The sequence below is a fragment of the Hyla sarda genome, unplaced genomic scaffold (assembly GCF_029499605.1).
Source record: "Hyla sarda isolate aHylSar1 unplaced genomic scaffold, aHylSar1.hap1 scaffold_1292, whole genome shotgun sequence".
NCBI classification, from domain to species: domain Eukaryota; kingdom Metazoa; phylum Chordata; class Amphibia; order Anura; family Hylidae; genus Hyla; species Hyla sarda.
In genome coordinates this window covers 40,114-52,753 of record NW_026607915.1, presented here as the reverse complement: position 1 = coordinate 52,753, position 12,640 = coordinate 40,114, and the positions used below count along the sequence as shown (strand labels likewise).

Genomic DNA, 12,640 nt, shown 5'->3' with positions numbered 1-12,640 from the left:
GGCCCACAGGGCTGGCTAGCTGGCTAGCCAGCAAGCAGGTAGCAATGAAAGTAGGAATCTTTCTTTTTAACCCTGTAAGGGGGTGGTGCACTGTACCCGAAGATACTGCCATATCGGGTCAATGCATAGGGCGACGGAAGCAAGCTTCGAAATCGGCCCCCGTTCTCAAAAATCCATTTAATATATGGTCCCCAGATAGGGGACGTATCAGATATTAAACTGATAAGAACAGATTTTAAGTTAACCCTCAGAACTCCATCAGAGCTCTAAGATCTTATTTGAGCTTGATTTTTTGTTCATCATCAGGAAAAACCGTTTTTCTTTATTCCTTTATCTTTTTTATTTTTTTTTTAAACAATAAAAGAAACCATATTTAAAACATAAAAAAATAATTAAACCAAAACTAACCATGCTATAATTTCTTAAAGAAAAATACCCAAATGTCATTCCTCTTCTCCATGCAAAGACCATCAAGAAGTCTAAGAAACCACAAGTGATAGATCCACTCAGCATCTCACTTTTGGCTGGAATTGCCAGCCACGCTGGAACCTTGTATGTTTCCACAAATCTATCTATATCTGCGTGAAAGGAACAATAGACTTTATCCCTTGCTTCATTGACTTTGATTCCCAATCTTTCTTTCAGATTTCCCAAATCCTCGTCAAAGGCTTTTTTCTCTTTTTTTGACACACTCTTGAAGACAACATCAAGAGAGCCTCCATACTCTACCGTTACATATTCTTCTTCATTTTCTTTCCTTTTCTTCTCCTCCATCACTTTCCTGGTTGGAGTTTCCTCCTCTTCAGGTTCTTCCCTCACATCAGTTTCCTCCTCCCTACTTCGTTTCATAACCTCCTTTTTCTTCCTCTTCTTCTTAGGACACATTCCTGCCAAGTGTCCCTCATCACCACATAGATGACACTTTTTCTTCACCTTACATGCTTCTGGCTCATGGCCTTCTTCTTGGCATTTATAGCACCAAATAATATCACAAAAATCTTTCCTATGGCCATACCTTTTACACTTTCGACAAAAGTCGTCCATGCCTGAAAAGAACAGGTCCCCATTTACTGGGCCAATCTTAAAACGCCCTGGGGGATAAATTAGCTTTCCATCAGGTGCTTTCTGAAACTTCCACTTTGTCGTCCAAAGTCCATATTGATTATAGATCTTGCCTTTTGGCTTCACCTCCTCACAGAATCTAGAAAGGAACAAAACAATCTCCTCTTCTGTGATATACGGACTGTACATCCTCACAGTTATAAGTCTTTCCCGAGTCGGGAAATGGGGAGTAATCTCTACCCCTCCCAACACAGGGTGCGACTTCCACAGCAATGCTTTATTGCAGAACACACCATAGTCCTCCTCCGAAACCAGAACCACATCATAGACTCCACTTCTTGGAAATTCCAGCATGGATAATATCTGGTCCTTCCTCAGCTCAAAAAGCTGGAACAAAATTTCCTCCACCACGAAGAATAAACCTCTCTCCTTCTTTCCAGCATCCAAGAGAATAATTCGGACTCCATTTCGTAGTCTGGCGTAGCTAGGTACACCTCCAGCAGGCTCTTCTTTCTTGCCAGCCTCCTCCATCGCAGAAAAAACACCTCCCCTACTGCAGGCAGGTAGGTGGTGATCGCTCCTCGTTGCCCGGGGACTAAGCCGCTACCCTGATGTCAGCAAGGGGGTTTAGTCCCACCATATAGATGGGACGATCCCCCAGGGAAAAGGAGCGGGTACCCCGGGCACCTTCCAGCCAGATCGAGCAAGCAGATACTACACTTGATCTTAGCCAAAAGGCCGAGAAGCGATAACCGTGAAAGGGGCGGGCCCAACAAGGTGCCCTTCATGGGCACTATCACTGCTTGCTGTCAGGGAGGCTGCCAGACAATTTTCCATGCACACTCTGGGCTGGGGGGCAGTCAACCACCAGTACACACAGCAGAACCTAAACCCATACCATTATTGCTAAGCAGCAAGAATGGGGCCCATTGCACTCCCACGGTGCCTTTTTAAATGCAATCCATAACCCGGATTTGCCAGGAACCCTTCTTACTCCTCCTACTTGCATGTGACACTGGGCTTAGGATCTGCATAGGAAACACACACACAAGCACACACCTACCTTTGTTGCCTGCAGATGCCTCCTTGGCTGTCCCCAAACGGTATCAAACCAACACCCACGGGAAGCTGTAAGCATAGAGGACATGCCTGCACCCCATTGGACTTACCTGTGTGGGTTAAACCCGGGTTATTTGACAACCTATGGCGGTGATGGTTCTGCTCAGGCAGAGCAGTGCTGATGCTCCTCATAAAGCTGTCGCTGCTGTGAAGGTTCTAGGTGACATCACAAATCCCTATGGTTACATACACAACAAAGCTGGGTTGTTGTTGTTTACACTCTGCAAGGCCTGTGGAAGTGAGTGACATCATAGCACTGTAGTTCTGAGGGTTCTAGATGGATGCAACAATCTCCTGTTGCTTCTATGAAGGCCATAATAGACGACATCACCAAACAGCTCCATAGTCACATACACAGCAAAGGAGAGATGTTGTTTACACCTAGTGATGTCAGTGGTATTGAGTGACATCACAGCACAGTGCTAAGGCTCCTGGGCCTGGACACAGCAGCGGCTGCAATATCTCAACGGAGAATACGTTTATATATATGTGTGTGTGTGCGCGTATATATATATATATATATATATATATATATATATATATATATTTCTCCGCCAAAATCACTTTTAAACCCATTTCCACCTTTTTTTCCCTTCTCTTCCTCTTACTTTTTTTTCACGTTTTTTTTACGTTTTTCTCCTTTTCGCCTCTTTTCTGGGCGTATTATTCTTCTTTTTCTTCTTTTTTTTCGTCTAATGCATACCCCATCAGTGCAGCAATGCTTATTCAATACCGCCAGCAGATGGAGACACTGGGGGATAATTTTCTAAGGATTTATACTGATTTTTCCTGTCTGAATTTGTCGCACAGAAAGTTGCAGGCCAAATATGTGTGACATTTCTGCGACTTTAGCTTCTAGAGCATTTTTACAACATTATACATAGGTGCTGAATACATAAAAAGCGACTGTTCAGCGACAGACAAGTCGCATCGGCTGAAAGTAGGCCAGAATGTCAGTCCATGTTGGAGCAGGTTTAGATACAGTCTAAAGTATAGATCTCAAAGTCTGTGCACAGAATTTAGCAAGGGCCTCGCACCTTCTGATGCATCAGGTAGGTGCACAATAGCATAGCCTAACCCTCTGTACTTTGGTCTATATTGATGCGGGACATAGACAGCCAGCTGATGACCAATCCATTAGTGCAATGGATGGCTGGAAGCATTTGTCTTTGCCTTTGCAATACCACAGAAGCAATGCATGGTCAATGTACAGCAATGACACACCTGTGTGAACAGCCAGGAGACCCCCCCCCCCCCATGTTATGTTACATAGTTACATAGTTAGTACGGTCGAAAAAAGACATATGTCCATCAAGTTCAACCAGGGAATTAAGGGGTAGGGGTGTGGCGCGATATTGGGGAAGGGATGAGATTTTATATTTCTTCATAAGCATTAATCTTATTTTGTCAATTAGGAACATTCAGCACCCACCCGCTATCAAGGCAGCTGCCTATCATGTCATGCCCTACCTGCACAGGTGTGCTGGCTACTCAAATGATCCAATTAAGGAGGCCATTTAGTCAGCAGCAGCAGAAGTCCTGTGCCTGGACGCTCCAACAGCGGCCAGACACAAGCAGAAGCAGAAGCAGCAGAAGCAGCAGCAGCACCACCTTTTGTTTTTTGGCTGCAGCAGCAGCAAGGCCCACAGGGCTGGCTAGCTGGCTAGCCAGCAAGCAGGTAGCAATGAAAGTAGGAATCTTTCTTTTTAACCCTGTAAGGGGGTGGTGCACTGTACCCGAAGATACTGCCATATCGGGTCAATGCATAGGGCGACGGAAGCAAGCTTCGAAATCGGCCCCCGTTCTCAAAAATCCATTTAATATATGGTCCCCAGATAGGGGACGTATCAGATATTAAACTGATAAGAACAGATACTACACTTGATCTTAGCCAAAAGGCCGAGAAGCGATAACCGTGAAAGGGGCGGGCCCAACAAGGTGCCCTTCATGGGCACTATCACTGCTTGCTGTCAGGGAGGCTGCCAGACAATTTTCCATGCACACTCTGGGCTGGGGGGCAGTCAACCACCAGTACACACAGCAGAACCTAAACCCATACCATTATTGCTAAGCAGCAAGACAGGGGCCCATTGCACTCCCACGGGGCCTTTTTAAATGCAATCCATAACCCGGATTTGCCAGGAACCCTTCTTACTCCTCCTACTTGCATGTGACACTGGGCTTAGGATCTGCATAGGAAACACACACACAAGCACACACCTACCTTTGTTGCCTGCAGATGCCTCCTTGGCTGTCCCCAAACGGTATCAAACCAACACCCACGGGAAGCTGTAAGCATAGAGGACATGCCTGCACCCCATTGGACTTACCTGTGTGGGTTAAACCCGGGTTATTTGACAACCTATGGCGGTGATGGTTCTGCTCAGGCAGAGCAGTGCTGATGCTCCTCATAAAGCTGTCGCTGCTGTGAAGGTTCTAGGTGACATCACAAATCCCTATGGTTACATACACAACAAAGCTGGGTTGTTGTTGTTTACACTCTGCAAGGCCTGTGGAAGTGAGTGACATCATAGCACTGTAGTTCTGAGGGTTCTAGATGGATGCAACAATCTCCTGTTGCTTCTATGAAGGCCATAATAGACGACATCACCAAACAGCTCCATAGTCACATACACAGCAAAGGAGAGATGTTGTTTACACCTAGTGATGTCAGTGGTATTGAGTGACATCACAGCACAGTGCTAAGGCTCCTGGGCCTGGACACAGCAGCGGCTGCAATATCTCAACGGAGAATACGTTTATATATATGTGTGTGTGTGCGCGTATATATATATATATATATATATATATATATATATATATATATATTTCTCCGCCGAAATCACTTTTAAACCCATTTCCACCTTTTTTTCCCTTCTCTTCCTCTTACTTTTTTTTCACGTTTTTTTACGTTTTTCTCCTTTTCGCCTCTTTTCTGGGCGTATTATTCTTCTTTTTCTTCTTTTTTTTCGTCTAATGCATACCCCATCAGTGCAGCAATGCTTATTCAATACCGCCAGCAGATGGAGACACTGGGGGATAATTTTCTAAGGATTTATACTGATTTTTCCTGTCTGAATTTGTCGCACAGAAAGTTGCAGGCCAAATATGTGTGACATTTCTGCGACTTTAGCTTCTAGAGCATTTTTACAACATTATACATAGGTGCTGAATACATAAAAAGCGACTGTTCAGCGACAGACAAGTCGCATCGGCTGAAAGTAGGCCAGAATGTCAGTCCATGTTGGAGCAGGTTTAGATACAGTCTAAAGTATAGATCTCAAAGTCTGTGCACAGAATTTAGCAAGGGCCTCGCACCTTCTGATGCATCAGGTAGGTGCACAATAGCATAGCCTAACCCTCTGTACTTTGGTCTATATTGATGCGGGACATAGACAGCCAGCTGATGACCAATCCATTAGTGCAATGGATGGCTGGAAGCATTTGTCTTTGCCTTTGCAATACCACAGAAGCAATGCATGGTCAATGTACAGCAATGACACACCTGTGTGAACAGCCAGGAGACCCCCCCCCCCCCCCCATGTTATGTTACATAGTTACATAGTTAGTACGGTCGAAAAAAGACATATGTCCATCAAGTTCAACCAGGGAATTAAGGGGTAGGGGTGTGGCGCGATATTGGGGAAGGGATGAGATTTTATATTTCTTCATAAGCATTAATCTTATTTTGTCAATTAGGAACATTCAGCACCCACCCGCTATCAAGGCAGCTGCCTATCATGTCATGCCCTACCTGCACAGGTGTGCTGGCTACTCAAATGATCCAATTAAGGAGGCCATTTAGTCAGCAGCAGCAGAAGTCCTGTGCCTGGACGCTCCAACAGCGGCCAGACACAAGCAGAAGCAGAAGCAGCAGAAGCAGCAGCAGCACCACCTTTTGTTTTTTGGCTGCAGCAGCAGCAAGGCCCACAGGGCTGGCTAGCTGGCTAGCCAGCAAGCAGGTAGCAATGAAAGTAGGAATCTTTCTTTTTAACCCTGTAAGGGGGTGGTGCACTGTACCCGAAGATACTGCCATATCGGGTCAATGCATAGGGCGACGGAAGCAAGCTTCGAAATCGGCCCCCGTTCTCAAAAATCCATTTAATATATGGTCCCCAGATAGGGGACGTATCAGATATTAAACTGATAAGAACAGATACTACACTTGATCTTAGCCAAAAGGCCGAGAAGCGATAACCGTGAAAGGGGCGGGCCCAACAAGGTGCCCTTCATGGGCACTATCACTGCTTGCTGTCAGGGAGGCTGCCAGACAATTTTCCATGCACACTCTGGGCTGGGGGGCAGTCAACCACCAGTACACACAGCAGAACCTAAACCCATACCATTATTGCTAAGCAGCAAGACAGGGGCCCATTGCACTCCCACGGGGCCTTTTTAAATGCAATCCATAACCCGGATTTGCCAGGAACCCTTCTTACTCCTCCTACTTGCATGTGACACTGGGCTTAGGATCTGCATAGGAAACACACACACAAGCACACACCTACCTTTGTTGCCTGCAGATGCCTCCTTGGCTGTCCCCAAACGGTATCAAACCAACACCCACGGGAAGCTGTAAGCATAGAGGACATGCCTGCACCCCATTGGACTTACCTGTGTGGGTTAAACCCGGGTTATTTGACAACCTATGGCGGTGATGGTTCTGCTCAGGCAGAGCAGTGCTGATGCTCCTCATAAAGCTGTCGCTGCTGTGAAGGTTCTAGGTGACATCACAAATCCCTATGGTTACATACACAACAAAGCTGGGTTGTTGTTGTTTACACTCTGCAAGGCCTGTGGAAGTGAGTGACATCATAGCACTGTAGTTCTGAGGGTTCTAGATGGATGCAACAATCTCCTGTTGCTTCTATGAAGGCCATAATAGACGACATCACCAAACAGCTCCATAGTCACATACACAGCAAAGGAGAGATGTTGTTTACACCTAGTGATGTCAGTGGTATTGAGTGACATCACAGCACAGTGCTAAGGCTCCTGGGCCTGGACACAGCAGCGGCTGCAATATCTCAACGGAGAATACGTTTATATATATGTGTGTGTGTGCGCGTATATATATATATATATATATATATATATATATATATATATATATTTCTCCGCCGAAATCACTTTTAAACCCATTTCCACCTTTTTTTCCCTTCTCTTCCTCTTACTTTTTTTTCACGTTTTTTTACGTTTTTCTCCTTTTCGCCTCTTTTCTGGGCGTATTATTCTTCTTTTTCTTCTTTTTTTTCGTCTAATGCATACCCCATCAGTGCAGCAATGCTTATTCAATACCGCCAGCAGATGGAGACACTGGGGGATAATTTTCTAAGGATTTATACTGATTTTTCCTGTCTGAATTTGTCGCACAGAAAGTTGCAGGCCAAATATGTGTGACATTTCTGCGACTTTAGCTTCTAGAGCATTTTTACAACATTATACATAGGTGCTGAATACATAAAAAGCGACTGTTCAGCGACAGACAAGTCGCATCGGCTGAAAGTAGGCCAGAATGTCAGTCCATGTTGGAGCAGGTTTAGATACAGTCTAAAGTATAGATCTCAAAGTCTGTGCACAGAATTTAGCAAGGGCCTCGCACCTTCTGATGCATCAGGTAGGTGCACAATAGCATAGCCTAACCCTCTGTACTTTGGTCTATATTGATGCGGGACATAGACAGCCAGCTGATGACCAATCCATTAGTGCAATGGATGGCTGGAAGCATTTGTCTTTGCCTTTGCAATACCACAGAAGCAATGCATGGTCAATGTACAGCAATGACACACCTGTGTGAACAGCCAGGAGACCCCCCCCCCCCCCCATGTTATGTTACATAGTTACATAGTTAGTACGGTCGAAAAAAGACATATGTCCATCAAGTTCAACCAGGGAATTAAGGGGTAGGGGTGTGGCGCGATATTGGGGAAGGGATGAGATTTTATATTTCTTCATAAGCATTAATCTTATTTTGTCAATTAGGAACATTCAGCACCCACCCGCTATCAAGGCAGCTGCCTATCATGTCATGCCCTACCTGCACAGGTGTGCTGGCTACTCAAATGATCCAATTAAGGAGGCCATTTAGTCAGCAGCAGCAGAAGTCCTGTGCCTGGACGCTCCAACAGCGGCCAGACACAAGCAGAAGCAGAAGCAGCAGAAGCAGCAGCAGCACCACCTTTTGTTTTTTGGCTGCAGCAGCAGCAAGGCCCACAGGGCTGGCTAGCTGGCTAGCCAGCAAGCAGGTAGCAATGAAAGTAGGAATCTTTCTTTTTAACCCTGTAAGGGGGTGGTGCACTGTACCCGAAGATACTGCCATATCGGGTCAATGCATAGGGCGACGGAAGCAAGCTTCGAAATCGGCCCCCGTTCTCAAAAATCCATTTAATATATGGTCCCCAGATAGGGGACGTATCAGATATTAAACTGATAAGAACAGATACTACACTTGATCTTAGCCAAAAGGCCAAGAAGCGATAACCGTGAAAGGGGCGGGCCCAACAAGGTGCCCTTCATGGGCACTATCACTGCTTGCTGTCAGGGAGGCTGCCAGACAATTTTCCATGCACACTCTGGGCTGGGGGGCAGTCAACCACCAGTACACACAGCAGAACCTAAACCCATACCATTATTGCTAAGCAGCAAGACAGGGGCCCATTGCACTCCCACGGGGCCTTTTTAAATGCAATCCATAACCCGGATTTGCCAGGAACCCTTCTTACTCCTCCTACTTGCATGTGACACTGGGCTTAGGATCTGCATAGGAAACACACACACAAGCACACACCTACCTTTGTTGCCTGCAGATGCCTCCTTGGCTGTCCCCAAACGGTATCAAACCAACACCCACGGGAAGCTGTAAGCATAGAGGACATGCCTGCACCCCATTGGACTTACCTGTGTGGGTTAAACCCGGGTTATTTGACAACCTATGGCGGTGATGGTTCTGCTCAGGCAGAGCAGTGCTGATGCTCCTCATAAAGCTGTCGCTGCTGTGAAGGTTCTAGGTGACATCACAAATCCCTATGGTTACATACACAACAAAGCTGGGTTGTTGTTGTTTACACTCTGCAAGGCCTGTGGAAGTGAGTGACATCATAGCACTGTAGTTCTGAGGGTTCTAGATGGATGCAACAATCTCCTGTTGCTTCTATGAAGGCCATAATAGACGACATCACCAAACAGCTCCATAGTCACATACACAGCAAAGGAGAGATGTTGTTTACACCTAGTGATGTCAGTGGTATTGAGTGACATCACAGCACAGTGCTAAGGCTCCTGGGCCTGGACACAGCAGCGGCTGCAATATCTCAACGGAGAATACGTTTATATATATGTGTGTGTGTGCGCGTATATATATATATATATATATATATATATATATATTTCTCCGCCGAAATCACTTTTAAACCCATTTCCACCTTTTTTTCCCTTCTCTTCCTCTTACTTTTTTTTCACGTTTTTTTTACGTTTTTCTCCTTTTCGCCTCTTTTCTGGGCGTATTATTCTTTTTCTTCTTTTTTTTCGTCTAATGCATACCCCATCAGTGCAGCAATGCTTATTCAATACCGCCAGCAGATGGAGACACTGGGGGATAATTTTCTAAGGATTTATACTGATTTTTCCTGTCTGAATTTGTCGCACAGAAAGTTGCAGGCCAAATATGTGTGACATTTCTGCGACTTTAGCTTCTAGAGCATTTTTACAACATTATACATAGGTGCTGAATACATAAAAAGCGACTGTTCAGCGACAGACAAGTCGCATCGGCTGAAAGTAGGCCAGAATGTCAGTCCATGTTGGAGCAGGTTTAGATACAGTCTAAAGTATAGATCTCAAAGTCTGTGCACAGAATTTAGCAAGGGCCTCGCACCTTCTGATGCATCAGGTAGGTGCACAATAGCATAGCCTAACCCTCTGTACTTTGGTCTATATTGATGCGGGACATAGACAGCCAGCTGATGAGCAATCCATTAGTGCAATGGATGGCTGGAAGCATTTGTCTTTGCCTTTGCAATACCACAGAAGCAATGCATGGTCAATGTACAGCAATGACACACCTGTGTGAACAGCCAGGAGACCCCCCCCCCCCCCCTTGTTATGTTACATAGTTACATAGTTAGTACGGTCGAAAAAAGACATATGTCCATCAAGTTCAACCAGGGAATTAAGGGGTAGGGGTGTGGCGCGATATTGGGGAAGGGATGAGATTTTATATTTCTTCATAAGCATTAATCTTATTTTGTCAATTAGGAACATTCAGCACCCACCCGCTATCAAGGCAGCTGCCTATCATGTCATGCCCTACCTGCACAGGTGTGCTGGCTACTCAAATGATCCAATTAAGGAGGCCATTTAGTCAGCAGCAGCAGAAGTCCTGTGCCTGGACGCTCCAACAGCGGCCAGACACAAGCAGAAGCAGAAGCAGCAGAAGCAGCAGCAGCACCACCTTTTGTTTTTTGGCTGCAGCAGCAGCAAGGCCCACAGGGCTGGCTAGCTGGCTAGCCAGCAAGCAGGTAGCAATGAAAGTAGGAATCTTTCTTTTTAACCCTGTAAGGGGGTGGTGCACTGTACCCGAAGATACTGCCATATCGGGTCAATGCATAGGGCGACGGAAGCAAGCTTCGAAATCGGCCCCCGTTCTCAAAAATCCATTTAATATATGGTCCCCAGATAGGGGACGTATCAGATATTAAACTGATAAGAACAGATACTACACTTGATCTTAGCCAAAAGGCCGAGAAGCGATAACCGTGAAAGGGGCGGGCCCAACAAGGTGCCCTTCATGGGCACTATCACTGCTTGCTGTCAGGGAGGCTGCCAGACAATTTTCCATGCACACTCTGGGCTGGGGGGCAGTCAACCACCAGTACACACAGCAGAACCTAAACCCATACCATTATTGCTAAGCAGCAAGACAGGGGCCCATTGCACTCCCACGGGGCCTTTTTAAATGCAATCCATAACCCGGATTTGCCAGGAACCCTTCTTACTCCTCCTACTTGCATGTGACACTGGGCTTAGGATCTGCATAGGAAACACACACACAAGCACACACCTACCTTTGTTGCCTGCAGATGCCTCCTTGGCTGTCCCCAAACGGTATCAAACCAACACCCACGGGAAGCTGTAAGCATAGAGGACATGCCTGCACCCCATTGGACTTACCTGTGTGGGTTAAACCCGGGTTATTTGACAACCTATGGCGGTGATGGTTCTGCTCAGGCAGAGCAGTGCTGATGCTCCTCATAAAGCTGTCGCTGCTGTGAAGGTTCTAGGTGACATCACAAATCCCTATGGTTACATACACAACAAAGCTGGGTTGTTGTTGTTTACACTCTGCAAGGCCTGTGGAAGTGAGTGACATCATAGCACTGTAGTTCTGAGGGTTCTAGATGGATGCAACAATCTCCTGTTGCTTCTATGAAGGCCATAATAGACGACATCACCAAACAGCTCCATAGTCACATACACAGCAAAGGAGAGATGTTGTTTACACCTAGTGATGTCAGTGGTATTGAGTGACATCACAGCACAGTGCTAAGGCTCCTGGGCCTGGACACAGCAGCGGCTGCAATATCTCAACGGAGAATACGTTTATATATATGTGTGTGTGTGCGCGTATATATATATATATATATATATATATATATATATATTTCTCCGCCGAAATCACTTTTAAACCCATTTCCACCTTTTTTTCCCTTCTCTTCCTCTTACTTTTTTTTCAAGTTTTTTTACGTTTTTCTCCTTTTCGCCTCTTTTCTGGGCGTATTATTCTTCTTTTTCTTCTTTTTTTTCGTCTAATGCATACCCCATCAGTGCAGCAATGCTTATTCAATACCGCCAGCAGATGGAGACACTGGGGGATAATTTTCTAAGGATTTATACTGATTTTTCCTGTCTGAATTTGTCGCACAGAAAGTTGCAGGCCAAATATGTGTGACATTTCTGCGACTTTAGCTTCTAGAGCATTTTTACAACATTATACATAGGTGCTGAATACATAAAAAGCGACTGTTCAGCGACAGACAAGTCGCATCGGCTGAAAGTAGGCCAGAATGTCAGTCCATGTTGGAGCAGGTTTAGATACAGTCTAAAGTATAGATCTCAAAGTCTGTGCACAGAATTTAGCAAGGGCCTCGCACCTTCTGATGCATCAGGTAGGTGCACAATAGCATAGCCTAACCCTCTGTACTTTGGTCTATATTGATGCGGGACATAGACAGCCAGCTGATGAGCAATCCATTAGTGCAATGGATGGCTGGAAGCATTTGTCTTTGCCTTTGCAATACCACAGAAGCAATGCATGGTCAATGTACAGCAATGACACACCTGTGTGAACAGCCAGGAGACCCCCCCCCCCCCCCCCCATGTTATGTTACATAGTTACATAGTTAGTACGGTCGAAAAAAGACATATGTCCATCAAGTTCAACCAGGGAATTAAGGGGTAGGGG

The 12,640-nt window shown here is 45.6% G+C and overlaps 5 non-coding genes and 1 pseudogene across 5 annotated transcripts; all 6 read right to left on the bottom strand.

The window, feature by feature from the left end:
• Positions 1-80: 80 nt before the first annotated feature.
• LOC130304793 (U2 spliceosomal RNA) lies at positions 81-268 on the bottom strand. Its single transcript, XR_008854513.1, has one exon. It is a non-coding gene; the product is annotated as a U2 spliceosomal RNA (small nuclear RNA).
• Positions 269-1,682: 1,414 nt separating this feature from the next.
• LOC130304800 (U2 spliceosomal RNA) lies at positions 1,683-1,812 on the bottom strand (annotated as a pseudogene).
• Positions 1,813-3,901: 2,089 nt separating this feature from the next.
• LOC130304774 (U2 spliceosomal RNA) lies at positions 3,902-4,092 on the bottom strand. The gene has a single exon (XR_008854494.1). It is a non-coding gene; the product is annotated as a U2 spliceosomal RNA (small nuclear RNA).
• Positions 4,093-6,185: 2,093 nt separating this feature from the next.
• Positions 6,186-6,376, bottom strand: LOC130304772 (U2 spliceosomal RNA). Its single transcript, XR_008854492.1, has one exon. It is a non-coding gene; the product is annotated as a U2 spliceosomal RNA (small nuclear RNA).
• Positions 6,377-8,468: 2,092 nt separating this feature from the next.
• Positions 8,469-8,659, bottom strand: LOC130304787 (U2 spliceosomal RNA). Its single transcript, XR_008854507.1, has one exon. It is a non-coding gene; the product is annotated as a U2 spliceosomal RNA (small nuclear RNA).
• A 2,080-nt stretch (positions 8,660-10,739) lies between these two features.
• On the bottom strand, positions 10,740-10,930 carry LOC130304771 (U2 spliceosomal RNA). Its single transcript, XR_008854491.1, has one exon. It is a non-coding gene; the product is annotated as a U2 spliceosomal RNA (small nuclear RNA).
• Positions 10,931-12,640: the final 1,710 nt, after the last annotated feature.